Here is a 25101-nt window from a genome sequence, read left to right on the forward strand (position 1 = left end):
TCTATACAATATACACTGCAGGATGACATGATTTGATAATCCAAAGATGGCATCACACCAGGGCCTTCCCACAGAATTAGGGAAGTGAACTTCCCCTTGTTCCTATTTGTCAGGAAAAGAACTTTATGTATGAGTGAAGGTAACAGTAAACTGGCTGACGGCTGATAACTTTTAACGTGTTTATTTCAATCAAGAACAAAATGGTTACATAGTTTTCTGTCAACAGTGGAGAACTTGGGCCTCCTAGAATAGGGTCCTAGGTTCTATGCATCTTCACTTTTGCAAGAGTCTTGAGCATCTCCAAATAGAAAAAGAAATTACTTTTGGTAGGTGTAATATGCTGCTCAAAAAAAGCATGTTGGATACAAGTTGTTCATTACTTAAAATTACATATTAAATCTGGCTCTCATCAAAATAAATATTAATACTGTGTCACCAAACAAAATGGTCTTTAAGTCCCACAAAGGGAAATTCCTTTTTTTCTTTGTTTTTCAACCCACAGTAGCAACACTGCTATTCTTAAAAATGTTAAGTTTGTAATATAATATTCTTATTTCTTTTTATTATACTGCAATATACTTTTTTTGTGTGGATAAGACTTGCAGGATTATAACTTCTCTCTCTTTGTTGTATTATTTAGGAAAAGGGCATTTTGATAGATGTCAATACTCTAAAATTTAGTGCAGTTGTCAAATTTAATTAAAAAAAATACAAATAAAAGTTGTAGAAAATAGGCCTGAATATATATATGTATACATATATATGTATGTATATTGACCTTGGATCTCATTTTAGAAATATTGTTTTTAACTTAAAATAGGAGTGCAGGTATCTAATTTTCTCATATCTATTCATTTTTCTGTGATTTTTCTCCTGAAAAATCAACATACATAAAAATCTGATCAATCGAGTCTATTTTCATTGAACGTATTCATGTGTATATATATATGCATGTATTTGACATATGTCATGCATGTATGTTAGGACAGTATCTGACATATAGGAATGGCTTAGTAATTTTAAATAATTTGAATTTGAATTTTTAGAATATGTGGAGGGGCATTAATAATGTTTTTATATAACAAAAATATTTGATAATACAGCTAAATTAGGTCATTAAAGAGCTATTAAAATTTCTACCTGATTGGCAAGGCATATTTTTTCAATATTATTTAAGTAAAAAATATTTGGGAAAAAAGTTTTATGCAACTCAAATATTTAGACAAACTTATGGAAAGAAGTCTAATTAAATATAGCCTAGTGAATATTTTTATATAAAGCCTGGTGCAATACATGTGTGTGTGTGTTTGTTTGTTGCTTTTATTTTTCCATGGCTTGCTAACAGAGCTCATGCTCTTATTAGATAAACATTAGTAATCCAGAACATCCTGTGTTATAAATAGATTTTATAAAGCCTAATATTCAGGTGATACATATTTTATCCTTTAGGCATTTGGGATTATTTAAACATGACTTTAATGGTCAAGGCAAAAAAATACGCATTTGTCTAGCACATGGTTTCATCTCACAAATTCATGCTCTTTGGGTTCTCACCTAACTTAACCCCTGTACGACAATAGTGGTACTAGACAGGTTTCACAACTCATACTACCCCTTTAACCCTCAAATCTCCTTTATTAATATCACCTCATTACCAACAACTGACGTATGACCTATTTCAGAAAAGATTGGGAATTGTCAGGAATGAACTACTTCAAATCAATATATTTCCTAAAGCCTCCTTCTATAAGTCTTTTATTCTCCCTCTCCCCATCCCCCCCCCCATTTTTAAAGTTAAATAGATCAGGATATCCCACTTAATTGAAGTTTTTGTATGGTCAGTGATTCTTCTAAAGTACTTGTATTATTTGGTAGAACATTCTTTGAAATTCGATTTGCATTTTAAGTAATAATTTTATTGGCTTCTTTTCTTTTCATGGTCATTGGAATAACCAGGAACAAAAATAATACAATTTGACTTATTGGTTAACTGCAGATTTAATTTTCTTTGGGTCCCTGCTTTTACATTTGGTTAAGGTTTAAGAGCTCAAAGTATTATTCCTGACAACATGTTAAATGTTTGAGGTATGGGGTGCATAATGAAATAATGCAACAAATGTGTCTCTATTGGTTTTGTAGATGAATCTGCTTTGAAGAGTCTAGCACCCAGGCTTAGTATCACTTAACTATGGTAACTTTTCAGTTTTTTTAAAGAGTTGACACCTCCGTACTGAGATATAATCCCTAGCAGAGGGAGAATTGATCCCCATCTTCCCATGCTGTAGTCATTTCAAGGAATCAGGCTTTCAAGGGCTGTACTTCCAGGAAAGCTAGCCAGTGCCAGGCGCAGACGAAATCTGATGTTTTCTACAGTGTCTGGCATTATTTTCTAGAAGAAAGTGTTCCTCATGAATTAAGGAATTACTGGTGATTAATTAATTGATAATTAATCAATTACGTGATTCTGAGACATGTGACAAACAGGAAGCAGTATTTCATAACTTAATATTACGTTATTAATATTAATTATTAATAACGTAATATTAATATTAAGTTAATATTAGTCTTATTAATATGATATTTTTGGTGATACTCTGATACCCTTTGGAGATGTGGATAAACTATTGTAATCGATTGATTCTGTATTCAATGAAGGTAGCTGAAAGACCAAGAAAATGAGGAAAACCAAGGAAGGTATTTAACATGCATGGTTGATGCTTCGGGAATAGTGTGACTAGAGAGAAAGACTTTGAAGGGAACGAGAAAGTAAAGGAAGACTGGAGAATGGTATCTTTTAGGGTCCTCTTTATTTCTAAATCCCTGTATTTTCCTAGCCTATATTCTTAACATCTATTAAAGTGAGTAGCTCCCCAAAAGGTCCCTTACGCCTATTCAAATCTCAAAACAGATGTTCGAGTCCTTTTATGTATCTTCCATTTACCTAAGTTTTGACAGAAAGGAAAGAAAGGAAGAAGAGAGGAAAGAAAAAAGGAGGAAGGAGGGAGAAGGGGAAGAAAGGAAGGGAGGGAGGAGGAGGGAAGGGAGGGAGGGAGGAGCAAATAGTCTTTAGTGAGAAATTCTGACGAAAACTTTAAAACCTCCAATTATGTTTTGTGGTGGTTTTGCTATGGATTCCCTACCTTTTCATTTCTGTCTTTTCCTGGTCACTTTTCTAATCGAGGAGCAATTTTCCAGAATAAAACAAGCAAAAATAACAAACAGCAGAGGTGTACTCTTTTTATTTTAAATGTATTTCCCTTTATCTAATTCCTTCACTGAGGATACATAAGTGATTTTAAGTTCGTCTGTCAAGAGACGATGGTAGAAATTATTTGGGAGAATTGTAACATCTTCTATTCATGTTGCATGATCAATTTAGCAAAACTGCTTTCATCATCCTGAGCTCGAGTTCCCTGACTTCTATCCCTGCATAGAGCCATATTTTGCTTTTCTGTGTTCATTTTTTTGTTAACACCTTTATTCCTTTATCCATACATTCAACAAAACTGTCTTGAGGGTCTGTTGTTTGTTGTGTGCCCACACTTGTCCAGCCCCTGAGACTTTAGCAGTGAACTTAAAAGAGACTGATCCACTGGCATGGAGTCAGTCAAGACATAAATATCCAATTTACATGAAATCTTTTCAATAACTTGCCTAAATCATTGGGTAGTTAATCACATATACTGTGCTCTCCTTAAAGAACCATTAAGTAAGCAATTCAGAAAAATAATCCTGTCACTCTCACGAAATAGAAAAAAACCTGATTTTTACAAATTTCTAAACTTCACTTTTAATCCAAATAAATTTTTTGTTTGTTTGCTTTTCATTTTTCTACTTGGTAAAATGTCTGTAATGTTAATTGGGCCATTTGTCAATTGTCAGTGTGTTAGTTTTTGCAAATTTAAATTCTGTTCTCAGCATTCATTTTTCATATCATTTAATATTACAGAGTGCACCCTTTTAAACTGTGTGCCCTACATACAAAGCCATCTAGCATAAATAATACCTGAAATCTGGAGTAACATTAAATTCTCTAATAGGATTGAGCCCTCTGAAAACAAATAAGCCAGGGCAAACAAGTTTGTTTTGGCCAATCCTGAATCAAATAAAAAACTTCTTATGCTACAAAAATTATCCATATCATCTGCAGTGGAAATTGACAAAAACGTTTTTAAATTAGTATGTCCCCTTGGTCTAAATGTTATTGGGTTAAGTGGCATTTAAGAAAAAAAAAAAAAATATATATATATATATATATATATATATATATATATGTTATATCCCTTTCATACTATCTCACAACTGATAACAGGTTTTAAACTATCAAGTGACCCAAAGAAAAAGCATTACAACTATGAAGGACTCAAAAGCAATTTGGTAAAATGTTATTTGAAGTCTCTGAGGCTGCTAAAGGCCAAATACATGGAAGTTTATTTTCCATTTTTACTGACTGTAGTTTTATCCAGACCAATGGTCCTTTCATTTCATGGTATTTTCTCAATCCATTGCTCTAAATTCTCAGCTCTCACCACAATCAGGTTGACGGAAGAAATCAGAGCTACAATTTCCACTGTGAGATCCTATCTGGCAGTTGCCTCAACTGACACAGCGACATTCCACGCAGCTATAAATGCATTCAGCTGCCTTTGCCCTTTTTCCTAATCTCAGTGAGCTACAAAGGAGAAACTCTCACCGAGCTGTTATTTTTCCCTTAAGATCCATAACTTGGAAAGCTTTCAAACTGAGATATCCTGATCATAAGAATATAATCGCAATCTAGCGCCCCCAGAAATTTCCTAGAGATTTTCAGGTTGCTACTTCTACATTTTTTTTTGAGTAGTACAAAACACTAGTTAGCAGTTATTTCTTAGCAGAAATCATATTCTAGCTAGTGAATTTTATCTGATGTAACATAAATTCCTGGTTGTACTGCTTATATTTGCTGAATAAGGAAGTATATTGAAAATAATTGGGGTGAGGAAAAGTTTCTGTGTTTTCTTTTTTATGTTCAATTTTTACTATACTTTGTTGCACTTTGTGGTTATACTACCTCATATTGTAGATATATTACCTCATATTGTTTCATTTATGTGGTCTCTCTAGGTGGACTATGAATTCCTCAGACTAGTGAAGAGGTTTCTTAATTTGTAAAAACCTTTCATGCCTGACACTGAGTAAAATGTGATGAATAAAGGCTTTTTGAAATTACCAATTGGTTAATGAATGACCTCTGCTTGGAAAAAAGTAAATTTTATTGCCGTTTTCTATAAAATCTTAACTTTAGCTTCCAAAATATTGAAACTAATTTTGAACAGATTCATTAATAATTTCAAGATAAAATATTAGTTTACATCTTTCCATGGAGTACAGTGTACGGTCTACTGATGTTACCACATATAACATCCATGCACACTATACATACGTAATAGCTATGTGTATAAAATATATGTGTATAAATATATATGTACGAGTATACTGTGAACTAAGTTATGAAATCATAGGACATGAAATGAATCAAGACCGCTATAAACTGTGTAAATATAAAGTAGTACATGTTTTTGTCAAAGGGCCATGTTTTATATGCTCTTCTATCTAATCTTACACTTCTAAGAATTATTAGAAACAACATTGAAAAATCTGTAAGAATACAGTTGTGTATACAGTGAAATAATGACTCCATCAAAGCCTCTAAATAATGGCTTAATTTTTTAGGGGGAGTACAAATTAGCAGGAATCATTGTTTATTCTCCCTTGAGGGCAAGTCTCTTTGACTGTTTTGTTTGCTTGTGTAATCCAAATACCTAGAATAATACTTGGTGCATAATAAGGGTTTAATAAATATTTGTTGAGTAAATGACTTATGATTATGTATTAAGAAGGCAACATGTGAGTTTCTGTTTGATGGATTAATCTAGGTGAAGAATCGATGAAGAAATTTGTAGGGAGAGAGAATAGCAAGTACCAAGACCCTGTGGCAGAAAATAATGAGTCATGGTCTGAAAATCCTCAAAGTGGCTGGAATATAGAAAATGGGGAAAATAATTTCATATAGCCTTAGAGATAGAAATGAGCCATAGTATAAAATCTTTTTCAGGCCAGGTTAAGAATGGTGGTGTTTATCTTTATAGCAATCAGAAGCATCACAGGGATTCAGGCAGGGTGGAGGCATGATCTGATTTGCATTTTGAGGAAATGACTGTTATTGTTATTGTTATTTTTGCATTTTGAGGAAATTGTACTTGTGGTCTGAACAAGATTTAGCAGGCAGCACTAGTGGGGGCATGGGACCCAGTTAGTAGTCTGTGTGGTACTCCAGGTAAAAAAAATTACATAGACTATATTAGATAGTAATGGTGAAATGGAAAGAAGCTTACAGCTTTTTTTTATAAGGTCACAAAGTACTGGACACTTTCTCCACACCACTTACCAAAGTTTGTAATTGCCATTGGTTTAATCTGACTATAGAGCAATGTCCCTACTAATCTCTGACCTCCGTAAGGCTGACACCGTCTAGTTTGGCTCTTCACTCTACCTCTGGACTTAACACCACATCTGGCACAAAGTAACTGTTTCATAAACATTTGTTGATTGAATGAATGAAAGTGCTTCAAAATTAAAACTGTCTTGTAACCATATAAAAGCAAAGAGAGATTTGCTAATCCATGAGTGGATAATAATCCATGTGTGAAACACTGAATTTTAAATTTTTAAAAGAAATTTCAAAATACTATGCAAACCCTAAATACACAGACATTCTAGAGTTTAATCTGGTTTACAATGTTTCTATGAGATGATGGTTTTAGGAAGCTCCACCATGAATAACCCACTATCACATAAGGTAGTTCATTCCATTCCAAAGAAAAGACTCTTTTCTTTTCCATGATGAATCCTAGTTCTGAATTCTGGAGCAATATAGAAACAAAACAAAACAAAACAAAAACAAAACTAACCCCTTTGTTATTTCAAAGTTGTTTAAATATTTAAAGATGGCTCTGTTGAGTCTACTCTCAAGTACTCTCAGTTGCTTTCACATGACACACTCTGTAGACTTTTTACAATCCTAAATGTCTTCTCCTGGAGACATTCTAGCTTGCTAATGTTCATAAAATATATGCCTACATTTTGGGGAGCACCACATTGTATAGATACACAAACATACTTTTTTTTTTAAATGTATGAGGCAAAGGGTCAACACAATGTCAGAGTTGTGATTTTACCACAATTATGTGCAGTGGATTTATTGTTTCCCATGATCTGAGCATCACCTTTAAACAATTTAAAAAACTAAAACTGACTGGGATAAGTGACGTGTCTAAATCGGGTTCTCCTCATTTACAACATGTGCTTCTACCTGCATGAATGTTTCCCAACTGGTGTGAACCTCAAGATTTTCACAGTAAAAAAAGAAATGATGATGGGAAAAATAAAGGACCTTGCCATATTATAATCCCATTGATAAAAACCAACAATTATAAATTTTTAATTTCCAGGCAGGATCGCAAAGCATTTAATTTAAATTCAAGTTCTTTTAGTCTGGTTTTCATATGGAAGCATAGACAATGTTGTAATTGAACGTCAAGTCCTCTTTATAGAAAATATGGCCCAGCCAACGAATGCACATCTGTTTTCTGAAAAATAATTTTAAATTGAGAACTTTGTCGATTTCAATTAGGATAATAATACAAACCACACTAGTATGGCTATTTTTTCTCACTTCATAAGCACTTCAGCAAAAAAAATCTAAAAATGTATTTTTACATCACATCCAATTATTAAGGGCAGCTGCTATTTTCATCTGCTTGTATGTTTTCAACCCCAATATAAATAATTTGCTTTAGCCATTATATCTGATGTACTAAAGTCTAATTACATTGGGATAATTGAGTAGGTTGTTAATTATAGAATCTAAATGAATCAGAACCATTATAAACTATAATATCTATTATTAAATGATAATTAGTGCTACAAATATTAACTCTGGTGTAATAAATATAATTTGAGAAAATGTTAGGAAATTTTTAATTTTGAGATGCATTACTTTGCATCTTCTCTTATTGGATCTTCTAATAATAGATGAAATGAATTTTCAAAAGGAAGTGATAGGGATAAACAGAGAAACTATACCTGCATAGGGAGAGTATATGTCATATCATGAAACTAACATTTATTTTGCATCATTAATTTTTACTGAGTACCTACTATATAAAAGTAATATATTATCCTAGCAAGAAATTTAACATCAATTGTATATATATATTATATAATTTAATAATAACTAACAGTAAAGTTTAAAAATATGCATGTACTATAATAATAGCATGCAATAATACACAAATGCCAGATACAAATATATAATATATGTATGTTTTTATAGATGTATTTTTTTTGAATTGGAACACTTGTGGATAATTATATTTATTCTTTATTCATTTTCCTATAGGCTGAGCAGTTATTAGGTTTTCAATAGAAAAATACTGAATGTAATTAAATTCAGATTCATATGCACAGCAGGTTCTTTCCACATAACAAGTCCATGTGGTAGAACAATTATTAGTTTGTACAATAAATAAGTCTCAGCTCATAAAATTCAAGAAAAAGCATACCATCTGCACAGCCATCTAAAAACTGGACCAGATGATGATTGGATGTTCTGTCCATTTATATGAATCTTCATTTCTGGGTTATAATTTTTATTAGTTGAATAAATTCTCCTTTTATTGTGGATAAGAAGCATCCTATAAATACAGCGGAACTAGTATAACAGCATTCAAACTTGTGCTTTAATACTTAAGTAGTAGGAATGCTGAAAGCTTAGATACACCTTCACACAATTTTTACTTGATGTTTAATTTCTTCCTAAAAGCTTAACTGGTTGCAATTTGTATATTTTCTAACATGTTGCAACTACTGAAATTAAAGGAAAGTCTTTGGTCATTTTAAAATGGAACAAGTGGAACCCAAGTATCATACTAATTTTGCACTTGCTTTTATTCACGATTAAAAAATATTTGGAAGGTTTTTCAACAGTCAGGAACTTAACATCATGATTTTTCTCTTGAATTCATATATCCCTTCCATTTACTCAGAAAATATTATCAAGATGTAATAAATTATTAGGTTTAGTTTTTTACTGATCCCACATCATACTTCTTTATGATAAAATAGTATGTAAATTAAAATTAAATTTTAAAACATTTTCTGTGACTATAAGGCTTTCAAGTGTTAAAAATTTTATTTTTGATTGAGTTACAATTATTCATAGTACAAACATGAGTAATACAACATGAATATATTACATGTTTTGTAACGATTATTATACATAAAGAGCAAATTTCCATTAGAAATGCATCTCTTAATGAGATGAATCCAGTTTTATTCCTTAATTAATATGTGTATCCAGGAAAAAAATTATTTATTGGTAGAATAAGATAGGGTTCACTATCAATTCTAATCTACTTGATCTATCATCAAATAGCAAATCAATTAGGTACTCTTTCAATTTTGTTGAAAGCAAAGAATTAGAAACCATATGGTTTGCAAATGGATTTGGTACTGTTATTAGATTCATTTATTTCCTCTGTATTTGTCAGTGTCATTTTATTTAGTGCTGGGAGTGAGGCTTCCATGCTAAGATGCTTCGAAAGTGGCTGCAACACAGAATGGAAAAGAAGTTTAACTTTCTTTTGTGAAGTAAAACGACATTTGTTTAAAAAAGGGGTGGGGTTGGGAGAGTGTTATAGGGAACCAGATTAGATACAAGTATGCTTACTCGAGCTAATCTTTATTTTTGGTAATTATGAAAAATTTGAAGACCTTGATATAGTCCAGTTCCACCAGCAAAATAAACCATTCTAAAACAATCTTGAGAAATACTAGTAGCTATTTCTATTAACGTCTTCCATGCCTTAGACACTCAATCAATGTTTTAATGTCCAAGATACTCTCATGCTGAGAGTGTAATGTCCAAGATACTTTATGTTGAGAGGCAGGAGTGTGGGGAAAGAGATTCTTATGCAGCTCACTGGTACCCAAACTTTCCCCTCAGCTGTTCTACATTTCCAGGTCCTCTGTTCTGGAGAGCAATTGTTCTGGAGTAGTGTAATTAAGCACAATGATAACATGTGCCACACCATTCTGAGGACTCTCTGCCTCAACTGATTTTAACCAGAATCTAACATTCTGGAGTAGTCTATAATTTTTAAAAAATATTTTATTTATTTATATGACAGAGAGAGATCACAAGTAGGCAGAGAGGCAGACAGATAGAGGGGGAAGCAGGCTCCCTTGCTGAGTAGAGAGCCCAATGAGGGGCTTGATCCCAGGAGCCAAAGGCAGAGGCTTAACCCACTGAGCCACCCAGGTGCCCCTGGAGTAGTCTGTAATTTTAAGGCAAGACTCCACCTCTCCCATCCCTGAACACAGACCCTTATCATTCCGTGTCAGAAGGATCCATTTCTTCAATCACTGGAGATTAAAAAACATTGGTTGAATTGATTTTGTTTTACTAATAACATGGATCATAGTTATTCCATTTAGTTATTGTATGAGTCAGCATTTTAACAGCTTGTCCAAACCCATATCAGAGAAAAATAGATCCTTGAGCTAATCCAGAAAACAACTGTCCAAAAATAAAAAGATGTTGATTAAATGTAAAGTTTTCTTAAAGTCGCATATTAGTTACTAGTGAAACTTAACTTATGAAAAAGCTCACAAATTATTTGACCTAGAATTTTTCCATGGGTTTATATAAATTTATTAAAACAAAATATATAGAATATATCCATTTTCTTTTCTGGAAAGTACTGTTTTCTCCCAGCCTTATGCCATCTAATCATCACGAGAGTTTATGTACCTCTATGTGTATATGCATTGTTCTCTGCCTTAGGATTTAATTTGTCTTCACATAGGCATTGCTAATGTAAGGCATCTAGATGATTTATCATCTGTCTTCATTTTAATTTCTTTTAAAATATATACTTTTCTATTATCTCTCCTTTGAAGATATCTTTATTACAGAAAATAAGGAAGCAAAATATTAATTTTATTAAATAAATGAGAATGTCTTATCTCCTGATACTGATTACAGTACTAGAACTTTCTTATTTTTATCAATTTGAACAACAATATATTTGAATATGGCATTTTAAATATTGGGCAACATCCACTTAAGCAGATACTCAAGCATGGATGATTAATGTGTGGAGTGCAACACTCCATTTATATCAGCATTTAAGCCACTGGTATGTATTCTGCTAATGTATTCCACTGAGCCTGCTATTGTCCATGTACATAATTTCCCTGAAGGCAGTTCTCACTCTAATATGGTCCTTATCACAACAATTACAGTCGAATTTTTTTTCCTTCTGCTTATCTTCTGCTTGATATCTGTTATCAAAACTCAGTCACATCTTAAAATATCTTCAATGAGATCTTTTTAAAAATAGTATTCACCAAGGGAAGCTATTTGACTCTAATAATTTTTGTATTGAAAGGAAATACAAAATTATTATCAATATCCTGATATTTAGTAATTCTAAATATTTCATAATTAGGATAGATGAGCAAATGGGAATTTTAAATTCCAGATTCTTGGGACGCCTGGGTGGCGCAGTTGGTTGGACGACTGCCTTCGGCCCAGGGCGTGATCCTGGAGTCCCGGGATCGAGTCCCACATCAGGCTCCCAGCTCCATGGGGAGTCTGCTTCGCTCTCTGACCTTCTCCTCGCTCATGCTCTCTCTCACTGTCTCTCTCAAATAAATAAATAAAATCTTTAAAAAAAAAAAAAAAGTTTAAAAAAAAAAAAAAATTCCAGATTCTTAAGAAGTAACACTTCTTTCATTTAGTTATTTAGGTAGTTATTGAGTATCTATTGTGTGTCAGGCACTGTAAGAGGCCCTATGAAGTCAGTGGAGAGGAAGATAAAGATTCTTGCCTTCATGGAGTTTTCATTTGGAGAAGAGAGAGAAATCGGGTGGTGAGGAGTGGGGTAAAGAGTGGAGATGGTGGCGGGGCCTCTCTTCAGGTAGCGGATTATGGAACACTTCTGAGACTAGGAGCAAGAAGTTGTGGTGAAATGAAAGGTACCTGCCAAGCCTTTGATATCTTTGATCTACAAGGCTGTTACCCTTTTCATTGACTTGGTCTATTTTTATAAATTGTCCTGCCTCACCCTTTTTAAGGAAGAGGCAAACCATTTCTTCTCAATGTCCTCCTGTGTTATCTCTTCCTCTTTCTTCAGCCAGATCCTCCATTTTATCCCTGAGTAATATGGAGAAATACAGTCTTGTAACTCAAGATTTATCTTGGAAGATTATAGAAATGGGAAGTCTGGCAAAAATCAGAACTGATAAAATATAGGTAGCATTGACTAGTACGTCTGATATGAAAAATTTCCATGGTTGAGGAAAAGCTCCCATAACAGAACTGCAGGTTTTATAAGGAAAGTGCCTGACAGTTGAAAGGCTAGAGTGAACCCCAGATCCAGGTGATCTAAAAAAGCAAAACTACACAAGAAGAGAGGAGGAGTTGGAGCATGTGATCCTTTTGTTGCTATATGTGTGCAGGTCTCAAATGACTGGATGTCAAGATTGGTAGATGTGTAGGCCACTGTATAAACCCAGTACTATAGTATTTTGGGGGATCCTACTCTGGCAAGAACTGTGTTATTGTCTGGGGTACAAAGGTCAAAATCAAGAAAGCTGTCCTCAGGGTCTTCACACTAATGAAGTGGGCATAGATATGCAAATAAAAAATATGCCCAGGGAAGGGAGTGACTCTCTCTTTCTCTCCTTCCCCCACACTCTAGCCCAGGGGCTGATAATTATTTCAGAGATAATAACTAAGCTGATTTAGCAGATGAATAGTAATTGAACAAGAAACCCCATAACAAATGGACATCAACTATTTCACTTCTGCTCACATTAAGTTAAATGACCGGTATCTTTAAGAAGTAAATCAGAAAAGGATGCAGGGTGAGGCCAAACAGACCATCTGAAAAAGGAGATGAGGTCATACATTGCTTCCCCCTCCACAGTCTGGCCAGTAACTGCAGGAGGCATAGTTTGGGGACTGGAGGTTTGTATGGAGTTAGATGATATAAAGCCGTTGGGCTGCAGTATTCTATATTTGACCTTGAAGGAAAGAGATGTCTGGGTGTCCTCATACACAGCAGGAGGAAAGATGGCATCCAGTGAATACATCAGAGACCTGGAAGGGCATGGAGTCAAATAAAGTCAAAGCAGCACTATCCAGAAGGGATAGAAACCTATAATTTTGAAACATGACTATTTATCTGCTCTTTATATTATATTTTGTACTTCCTTATAGAGTAAGCAAAGCTGCTTTTGAAATGTCATCTGGTCTCAACTGTTTTGAGTGAAATAGGCTGCTGTCTATGCTTAGGTCAAAATGTTAAGCCTAGGAGAGGATACAGATGGTAGCCTGAGGGAGAAACTCCAAGATGAAGTGGTCTCAAGCTCTGCGTGGAGGCTGGGAGTGTGGAGAGGAAGACTCAGGAGTAAGTGGTTAGAAATGTCCCCCAAATGTCTTCCTTCCTCTGCTTTTAAATTTAAAAGAGTCCTTATAGAGAACTGACTAGACCTTAGTAACTTGGCCTTTCTCTGAGGTAAACAGAATGAGGAGGGGCTGGAGAGGGAGCTGGTTCTAAGATTTTTGGAGAGCCTGTTCTTTCAGAGTTTTACACAGAAAGGCCAAGAAGTGGATCGCCAGCTGTAGGATGCTGATTCTTGCACAGAAACCCTTGCTCTCCACCCTGCTCAGACAGGGAAGTGAGGACTTGTATCTTCATGCAATCATGCATGCCTCTCTACATTTTATGAATATTCACTCGCTACCTCTTGAGCTCTTTGCTGTCTGCCATCGGCCAGAGAATGGCAGAACTGTGGGGATGGTGCTAGAGGTGAAGGTCAAGTACTGCAGGGGCTTCCAAGACTCCCAACCCTTGCAGGAGGGTGAGCTGCTGCAGCTCGGGGTTACTTCAGCATCCGGATGCGCAGAAGAACCCTACAAGGCAGGCTGGTCTATGACATTCCATCTGCCAAACTTCAGACAACCAGGGCGGGTAGGAAGGAAACTGCTCTCTCGTTCAACATGTCACTAACAGATTTGGAAAAGTTTCTCCAGCTTCTGAATTCTGAGCATATACGTTAGAGTGAGAGAAAAACCAGTGAAACAATGCCAAAACAGAGTACTTTTGCAGAAGAGAAAAGAGTGAAGTAAAGGGATTTTGCAAGATCATGTGACATAAAAGAAAAACATTCAACTTGGTAGGAAAATAAGATTTATTGGGCACTGACCACATTCTATATATCATATAGGTCATCTTATATCCATTCACATAATGATGCTTCATTACAACTCTATTCAGGTCTTATCATTCCTTATTGAAAGATGAGTAAACTAAAGTTTACTTAGTAGGATTAGGCAACTTGCCCCAAATCCTATAGCTAGTAAATATCAAAAGTAGAACTTATATCACAATATTTCCTATTCGAGATTTTTTCCAATATGACCAGAAATTAGAAGACATGGTTATTGGTATTGAGCCCATTATTAAACTGTCTCTATCTGGACAGGTTAGTTTGACATTCTGGAGCTTAGTTTTCTTATTTGTAAAATTATATTCCCGAGGGTATAGTTCTAATCACTATTGGAAACTCAGTTATGCTTTGGCTCTTCGAAAAAGATAGCTGAAAAAAATGGAGGGGAGGTGGATGTGGAAATAAGAAGACTGAACTAGTAAGAAAAATGGGCAGTAGAAGGACCCAGTATAAGAGATTAAAAATGTGAGAAAGGAATTGAAATTGGGAGTCCCAGGCTACAAGGAGGAAGGAGGGGTGTGTGTGTGTGTGTGTGTGTGTGTGTGTTTTCATGCGTGCATGCATGTATGTGCTAAACTAACAACAAAGAAATATGTGACCTGAATCCCAGAAGAATGAGCTGGTTGACATACCCTCTACACACACATACACACCGCTCCCCCCCACACACAACTCACCACCACTTCCCACAATCACCGCACACCAACTACTAACCTTGAAAATCAGGACAAGTTGTCTCAGAAGGCAAACACAAAATGCAGAGATCATTGCGAGCCAAGCGGCACTTGACCTCTTGGCAGGCCTGCCCTCAGAGATAAGCTAGATTTTCTATGGCCCAGGACTCTCATGGATTCTGACACTGTTCTCAGTTTCTTCATCTTTTTCGCTCTTTACATATACAGTCCCCATCCAGAGAACAGACAGAACTGGGCAAGAAGGGCTCTAGGATCCATTGTCTTATCAAAACACAATTCAAACACAACTTTTTCTCTAGGCGACTCAGCCAGTTCTGAGAGTTCCGTTTCTTTAGGTCTTCCAACTTCTGATTTTTACATGATCTGAACAAAGGAAATGGAGTTATCTTTCCACCCTCCCAAGCATAGGAAACGTTAGGGTCTCTGGGGCCCACAGGCAACTCCTTTTGGCTGTAGTAAAGGTTTATACCCCCAGGTGGAAATCAAGGCAACTTTCAGGCACTTCTCCTTGGCATCCATCGTTACTTTGGATTCAATAACTACCTGAAGGTCATAATGGTTTAAATGCTGAGACTAAATGTAGACTTTTTCCTCCTTTCCCTTAGGAGTTTAACCAGAAAATCTTAAATTTTAGCAAGCATAAGAATTACTGAGCAAATTTGTATACATAAAACATATAGTATTCTTCATGATTGACTTAAGGTTTTTTCAAAGGTAATTTTAGCTACAATTATTTTAATTATTCTAAATCTCAAATTTTACTTAAATGGTTCCAGTAATAATACTCCTGAATGTCACTGCTTACATTATAATGCCAAAGATGTGTGATGTGTTTTTATTGTGACATATATATATATATATATTCACACACACACACACACACATATATATATCCATACACACACACACACACACACACACACATAGAAACCTACCCAAAATAGAAATGGTCTTTGAATGACCATGTGGGACCTGCTATTTAGCACCATCATACAAATGGAAATAATGTGGTATTTGCACTAATCAGAAGTTTTAAAATGATTCAATCTTAAGATATTGTTGGGAGGTTCAGGCTTTGAAAATTATGACATAAAACGCAAAGAAATGCAATCAGACAAGTTTCTACCAGAAAATGAAAAGAGTTCATTTTTTACTCTGCAGCTCAAATCAGCGTTAACATGACATTTATGTATCTTTAAGCTTTAAATCAGTGCTGCACAGTGGGGGCGAGGTGGGAGGCTATCAGAATCACCCAGGAAGCCTTTTCAAACTACACCAGTCCTCCTCCCCCCGCAGCCCCTCCTCCCCCTGAGATTCTGTCTAAGATGTGTCTCTGAACTTGAGCAACACCATCTGTTCACTTCCAAATAGGCATTTTTATCTCCAAAAGGGCAGGTTTCTGCACATGAGCCTCTAACATGTATAGAAGGGTGGGGTTGGGGGGGGGGAGTCTGAAACATACATCAATGACAATCTTTCAACTGACTGCTGACATGTTAAAAAATGGATATGTCTATATTTCCTGAGTGATATATTCACTAGGTTAGTCCCTTGTACTAATGAGATGAAAATTACTGCTTTAAATACTCATATAGGTCAGTAAGCTCTGTTACGAGAGTTTTTCGTAAACTTGAGCTTCACACAGGGAGATTTTCATAGATGCATGCATTTATAGAAGTAAAAGGGGGCCGACTCAGTTCAAATCAACTACTCTATTAGAAAAGCATGGTGGGTGAGTAACAACCACTTTATATCATAAGGAAAACTAAAAGCCATTTTTATGATACGCACGTTTCCCATTCCTTAAATTCCTATGACAACTGTGTCACATTCCCCAGAGTGTATTTTTTCCCTTTAAAAAACATTGTGAAAATTTGTAGATATTGTTCTATTCTCTACAGAACTGACCTTTGAGGACTCTTTTGCTGCAAGCGTTATCTTGACTTTGTGAACATAAGGTACAAACATAAACACATACGCTGCTCACATTTTTATGTTATAATCACATAATTGAAACATTTTATTCTAGTATGCTTTTGCCAAATTTCTGGAATCTGGAAGATGTTGAGCTTTTAAACTAAATATTCATAAATTACATTGTTTCATTTTAGAAAGTAAAAATATGCGTATGAATGGAGATAACACATTACAGTATTTATGGAATTAAAATATTCAAAATGTTGGAAAGATTTCTGATACACAAGTGTTATTTCTGTGAAATGACAACACTGAAGTTTCTTTGACAGAAATAAATGTTTATTTACTGAAATATAATTATAATAATTACTAATGTAGCTAACATTAATGTTTACTCCATCCTATACATGGTTATTAATGCTCTACGTGAATTAACTGGTTCACTCCTTTCAACATTAGAAGATAGGTACTACTAATATCCCGATTCACAGGTAAGAGTGCCGATGAAATTATTAGGCAAGTTTCCAGGGTCACAAAGTTAGTGAGAGGCAGTGCAGGAATCAGAACCCAGCACTTTTGTGATAGAGCATGTGCCTGAAACATCTGATGACTGTCACCAGGATGCTTGATGGCTCATCCCCCCGCCGTCATGCTAGCCCTGCAGAACACTGATGACTGTCACCAGGATGCTTGGTGGCTCATCCCCCCACCGTCATGCTAGCCCTGCAGAACACTGATGACTGTCACCAGGATGCTTGGTGGCTCATCCCCCCGCTGTCATGCTAGCCCTGCAGAACACTGATTTCCACCCTTGCCTGGGGCCTCCCAGAATGGTATCACTGAATCCATTGTATCTCTCAAATTAGTGCTACCCTGTGTATCTTTTTTCATTAAAGATATCCCGAATGTCTCCCTCATACAAAAGTGCCTTCAGAATGCAGTTTCTCTTTTTCATATCCTTTTCCACTGAGTCACACTATGTTGACAGAAGATGATCGTGCCTTCTCCTCTCAGCCCGTAGGGTTTCTATACTCTCCTCCTTCATAAGTAGACTGCATGGAAAGTGAAAGAACAAAACCAAACCAAATCAAACGCCTGACATCCTTCCTCTTCATTTCTGTTTTTTGCTGCAATATGTGGAGACAGACAAAGTGAGAGTTGGTCTTCTGGGTTTTTCACTTCCCTATGTTGAATCTTCTAAATCAAGTTTAACAGCCTCTGTCTTGATTAGAAGTGACATCTTCTTGGGCCTCCTGGGTGGCTCAGTCAGTTAAGCATCTGCCTTTGGCTCAGGTCACGATCCCAGCGTCCTAGGGTCAAGTCCTGCATCAGGCTCTTTGCTGAGCAGGGAGCTCCTTCCCCTTCTCTCTCTGCCTGCTTCTCTGCCTACTTGTGATCTTTATCTCTCCTGTTGAATAAATAATAAAAAATAAAATAAAATAAAAATTAATAAAAAAAAAAGAAGTGACATCTTCTCTATACTACAGAAGCTACTTTTTAAACTCATTGTTTGGCCTCAGACATAGAAATTCTATCCTGGAGTTCAAAAAATAAACATGAACTCTTTTTCATATGTACTTTCTGCTTTAACTGTTGGTGTTCCCACTTCCTTCACCTTTCCTTCCTTCCCTTGTTGGGTGAATACCTTGAGGTGACTAGAAATCTATTTGTTCTTTGAAAGGCAAAAGAAAAGAGTTTAAAAATATTTGAAAAATTTAAAAATATTTAAATATTTAATATTTAAATATTTAAATAATTAATTGAATTAATTTTCATTAAATATCTAGTATTTAATATTTAAGTATTTAAATATTTAAATATATTTAAATTTTTAAAATATTATCCACTTAACTACAGGTGGACTAAAAGATTAGCTATTGTTAAAGAATCTAAGGTGTCCCAGATCCAAATTCAAATCATATGTTCCATATAAATTAATAGAAAGAAACTATACATTTATAGAGATAGCACTAGAAGGTTACATACAACATATGGACATTAGAGAAGGGCTGAGCACTTCCAGCTATAGGGTTCAGGGGAACTTTATACCTGGATTAGCATTTGGACCGGGCTTTAAAGAATGGTTAGTTTACTCGTAAGAAAGGATATTGCAGGTAAAGATCATGAGCAATGCAAAGAGACTTGTTGAAGATAACAATTCCCAGGTAATGGGCTGTGACCAGGCAAAAGATTAAATTCTTGGGAGAAAGAAGTTGGCTATACCAAGGGCATGGAGGCAGAGGTGAAGTTCCAACAGGAGTCTCTAGACGTCAATGCCCCTCTTTAGATAACTTACTTTACATATTCTTGGGAGATCTCAGCTTTCTCAGGTATTCAAGTAAATTCTCCTCAATTATTTGGCCCTCTTTCCTACAATCACAAATTTCTTCAATATGTTCCTCCTATACGATAAACTGTGTAGTTTTTAGCCTTTGAATGGAGTGGTCAATAAAATGAAAAGTAAACCATCACTTGTAAATGTGTCCTTGTAGTTTTAAAAAGCAATGTGTGTGCAGAAAAAACAAAAACAAACAAGCAAAGAAATAAAAACGATACATGAAGGATGAGGTCCTCTTTGACCTCACTAGTGTCAGAAATCTAAGGGAAAATTTATCTTGAAACTAGTAATTGTCAAGTGGTTTTCCTGGTCTTGACAAGAAATAAAATAGCAAAATACAATAAAAAACAACATTGATTAAATTTAAATACAGGGCACTTGGGTGGCTCAGTGGGTTAAGTCTCTGCTTTTGGATCAGGTCATGATCTCAGGGTCCGGGGATGGAGCCCCATATCCGGCTATATGCTCAGCGGGGAGCCTTCTTTCCCCCACCTCTCTGCCGGCTGCTCTGCCTACTTGTGATCTCTCCCTCTCTCTCTGTGTCAAATAAATAAATCTTAAAAAAAAAATTTAAAATACACATACATTTATTATATCCTTTCCTCATTTGTTGTTTATTTTTTTTCATTATGCAGCCACTCTCAGGGTCCTCTATAAGTTAGGCATTGGGGTCAGTCATGCTGATGATTCAAATGCTACAGTGGAGTAAAACCTTCTGAGAAGTTCAAAGTCTAGACAAGGAACACACGTGAACAAGGAGGAAAATAATTTTAAACTCTTTGTTCTTAAGAGTACCTGACTTGTAATATTCCCATAAATCTTAATGCTTGGTTGCCCACTGATATTACTGTATAATACCAAGCTGTTCTAGCCCATGGGGCCATCTGGTGGACCACATGGGAGATAATCTTAGCCATTGTTACTTCCTCACTATTAACTACATCTCTTTCTTGTTAATTTTTGTTTCACAAGGTTCGGTTTAAAATATTCCTGGGATATACTCACTTAAATTGTTTTATTCCTTTCATTGCCTATATTTTTCATTTATTTTTCTCAATTTTATCAGAAAAAAAAAAGTACTTCCTTTTCTGTCTGTCTTCTTTCTTCCTTTCAGTTCAATATATTAATAAAACAAACCAAACAAAAAACAATCACAATCAAAATAAGATGAGTTAGCACTAGTACAAATATTTGTTAAAGAAAATAAAATCTTCCTGTTTCTGATTGAAACTAGACATGAAGTAGAAGGAATGGTTTCGTTGCTGAAAATTGTTGGAAACATCCTGAGAATAACTTAGAAATCTCAATAATATTTTATATTTTCCTTCTTTTTCTCCTTTATTTATACGATAAGTACAAATGTCATGTTTTTCTTGATTTAATTATAAATTGTTTGATTTTTTATTGAATCATATGTTTTCTGTAATATTGTTTTCCTTATACTTGTATGTGATTAATAGGATTTTATAGGTTGAATCCTATACCATAATTATGACATGTCTTTATAAAATAAAGCACTACACATTTCTAACAATGGCCTTAAGCTAAATTCAGGAAAAGACAGAAAGTAAAAGATTTCTAACAGGTAATAAATAATTTAGGTTATATATTATGAGAGTTTATTAAACGTTATTTGTTTGTTTTTAAAATGTTTCTTAACAACCCTTCCTGTGCCAGACACAGTGACACAGTGTTAGGGACTATGGAAAATATAAATATGGATATATAATCAAAATGTTGGTGAATCATTACAATACTGATTGAACAAACCATTTCAAGTTCTAATGAACACAAGTAATCCTAAGAAATTAATGGGTCCCTCTCATGGTTTAAATCTTATTTCTAATTCATTAGTGCCTTTAATTAAGTTGAAGGTAGTTTACTACTGCAAGTAGCTTTTCAGGGTTATATAGTTTATTCTTAATCATGTTATGAATATTTAATGATACAAATTTTTCTTTCTGTGTTTTGGAATTAGGAACCATCATCCTACCTAAACATTGTGTATATATCCTCTTCATTTGCTAATCTGTCTACTACTAGTTACATTCAGGCTCTCAGTGTTTCTCATCTTGATTATTGGAATAAATTTTGTGATTTTTCTTCCTACTTTAATCCTTTTTACACACTCATTCAAGATATTGTCATTATATCATCATTGCCTAAAGTCCTTTGGTAGATTTCTGGTATACCCATAATGTAGGCTGGTCCACATAAAAAACTATGGCCTTTCCAAATTTACCCCTACCTTCCTTTTGAAATTTACCCCATGGTATTTGTCTGCATCTACATAAATTTGAATTCAGATCCCAGTCTGACACTAATTTAGCTAGCAAGTTACTTAACTCAGCCTTGATTTCCTTACTTGTGCTTAAAATTAGTTAATAAAAATACCTACTTCATGTATAGTATTATTAGATTAACCTGACCAGTGAGTGTTCAAAATGTTGACAGAATTTTTAAAAATTATAATTAGTAACAGCATAAGTATAATGCTATAATGCTGTCTGTGCTCCAAAATAAGTCACTCATTACATACTCTATACTTCCCTGCTTTTGTCCCAGTTGTTTCTTCTTCCTGGAATGCCATCCTCTCCAACTCAGCAAACATAAATTCTGTTTCCCCTTCCAGGTCCAGGCCTAATGATACCATTTAAGACTTCATCAATCATTTCAATTTGAAGGAAGTACCCTTTCCTCTTAGCTCCAACATCCACGTAGCCTCACCTCTCTGGCTGCACTTCTCAGACACATTCTGTAGTTCTCTGGTCTGTCTTATTTTCTACTAGCTCATTAGCACTATGGGGGAGATTATCATCTGATTTATCTTGAACTTCATCCGAGGACATGATTTCTTACACTATGCGTATCAGACACTTCTTGCTGTGATAATGCAGCATAAAAAAATCTCCCCAGATCTCAGCAGCTGAAGAAACAAGATTTTTTTTTTTTCCTCTCTCATGTGTCATTGGGTCTGCTATAACTTCGTTAAGCAGGCACCAGGCTCCAAGCTGTACATCTCTCTAAGAGTCTCATAGCCACCTTGAATGGATGGCTGCCTAGGAAATGTTCTTCTCGAGACTAGAGGCAGGAACACATGAAAACAAGTAGAAGTATGCAGCGGAAGGTGCTGGCACACTGTATCTTCTGCCCACATTTGCGGTCAAAAATCAGTCTCATGGCTAAGCCACCACTAGTGAGGCAGGCAAATCCATCCCACTTACGGTAAGAAGGATAGCAAAGGCAAAAGTTAATTGTATTGTTTTATTTTTTCTCTCGGTTCTCCTGGAGGGAGAAAAATAATGAGAGACTCTTAATCTCAGGAAACAAACTGAGGGTTGTGGGGGGTGGGGGTAGGGAGATATGGATAGGGTGGCTGGGTTATGGACATTGGGGAGGGTATGTGCTATGGTGAGTGCTGTGAATTGTTTAAGACTGATGATTCACAGACCTGTACCCCTGAAGCAAATAATACATTATAAGTTAATTTTAAAAAGTTAATTGTACTAATAGGAGAAGAGTAAAGAAATTATGCAATCTAGCAACTATGTTTACTCCAGAACTCCTTTTTTTAAGGACAGAAGTGGACTTTGTCAGAAGTAGACTTTAAAGTCATAATGGACTTTGGGAAAGAGGGCCAAAGACAATAAGGAATTCATGAACAGGTTTTTAGGACAGTAAGATGACAGTATGTGCAATTTAGAAGGTCATCTGGTGGTGTGTGGAGAACATGGATTGGAATGTGAGGGCAGAACTACTAAGGAAGTAATTACCAGAGACCATGGGAACATGCCAATACATTGTGTGTCTGTGGGGCTGGAGGTAATGGAATAGATTCTGGAGACCTTTAAACAGTAAAATTGGATGGATTTTGTAATTGAATAGGTAATGTGGGCAAAAGGGAGTGAGATACTGAAAACAACTCTGACTTTACACTATGGTGGTATAACTCATTACAGAGACCAACATCACTAATGCCATTCTTTAGATGATTATGCAAATGAAGTATAATGGACAATGCCAAACATATTTTATCACAGTAATGTCCACAGACACATTACAAAGTACTTTTACATGCATTTCATCTTTGGGGCAAATTTATGTGTTCATGTTGTTCCCATTTTATATAACAAAGAAACTAAAGTAGAAAGAAGTTACAGGACTATTGGAGCAAATACGTTAGCTAAATAGAGACTTAAATGGATGCTTCCTGATTCAGAATCTTCCCACCATTCCATAAAGTATCTTTTTTCTTCAACCTATAACACAAGAGAAACCACCATGGTCCAATTTGGCAGATAAATTTAAAATAAAATGAGGAATTTGAAAGGATCTAGCAAGCAATAATTAAAATCTCTATCCTTTGCAATCTCCCTTCTAAATTAAGTATCATATTATTTTCCATATAATTTTTATTGAGCCATTCATTGTTTTCTCCTTCTTATAGCAACTACAGTATGCTATACAAAGGCAGAAATCATACTGGACTTTCTTTTCTTCTCTTCCTTTATTCTCTTCTTCTCTTCTCTTCCTTTATTTCTTCTTTGATCCTCTTTCTTCTTTTCCTTTTCCCTTCCTCCTTTCTTTCGTTCTTTGTGTCCTTATTCCTTCCTCCCTCTTTCTTTTATCCCTTCTTTGTCTTTCATTTCTTTATTTTGGGGGGGGGGCTTTTTTCTTTTCTTATAAATGTTATCTCTATACACAAACTGAAAGCTCCTTGAGGAGAAGATGCTATCTCAGCGCTACACAGTTCTCAAAGTTCAGCAAATATACTCTAGTGGACTGAAAATAGTCTGCTAGGCACAATTACACAACCACTCTGTTTCCTCGTATATAAACTGGAGATGGTGATACAAGTATACACAGTGATATTGTGCTTCACTTTATTGTGCTTTGCAGGTATTGCATGTTTTCGTTTGCAAATTGAAGATCTGTGGCAATCCTCTATCATGCAAGTCTACTGGCACCATTTTTCTAACAGCATTTGCTCATTTCATGTCTCTGCGTCACATTTATGTACTTATAGTTCAAATTTTTCATTATTATTATACTTGTTATGATGATCTGTGATCAGTGATTATGACTCACTAAAGGCTCAGATGATGGTTAACATTTCTTGGCAATAAAGTATTTTTTAAATTAAGGTATGTGCATTTTTTTGGACACAATACTATTGCACACATAAGATAGAGTAGAACATAACGTAACTTTTATATGCTCTAGGAAACCAAAAACTTCATTCAACTCCCTTTATTTCTTTTTGTTTTTTGAAGAATTTATTTATTTAAGAGAGAGAGCACATGTGAGCATGAGCGAGGGAGGGACAGAAGGAGAGGGAGAAGCAGACTTCCCCCTGAGCAGAGAGCCTGACAGGGGCCCCGATCCCAGGACCTTGATCCAAGGACTGTGGAATCATGACCTGAGCCGAAGGAAGATGCTTAACCAACTGCACCACCCAGGCACCCCCCAACTCACTTTATTTCAATATTTACTTTATTGCAGTGGTCTGGAACCGAACCCACAATATCTCCAAGATATTCCTCTATTATTTTTTAAGTTAAATTAAATTAAATTTTTATTTTTAAAAATTTTTTATGATTTATTTATTTAAGAGGAGGGGGGCTGAGGGAGAGGGGAGAGAGAATCCCAAGCGGACTCCACGCTGAGTGTAGAACTTAATGTGGGGCTCCTTCCACAACCCAGAGATCAGGACCCCAAGATGACCTGGGCCAAAACCAAGAATCTGTTGCTCAACAGACTGGGCCACCCAGGTGCCCCTGCCTATATTACTTTAATTTAATCTTCATCTTG

This window comes from Neovison vison, chromosome 11 (genome assembly GCF_020171115.1).
Source record: "Neovison vison isolate M4711 chromosome 11, ASM_NN_V1, whole genome shotgun sequence".
Lineage (NCBI taxonomy): Eukaryota > Metazoa > Chordata > Mammalia > Carnivora > Mustelidae > Neogale > Neogale vison.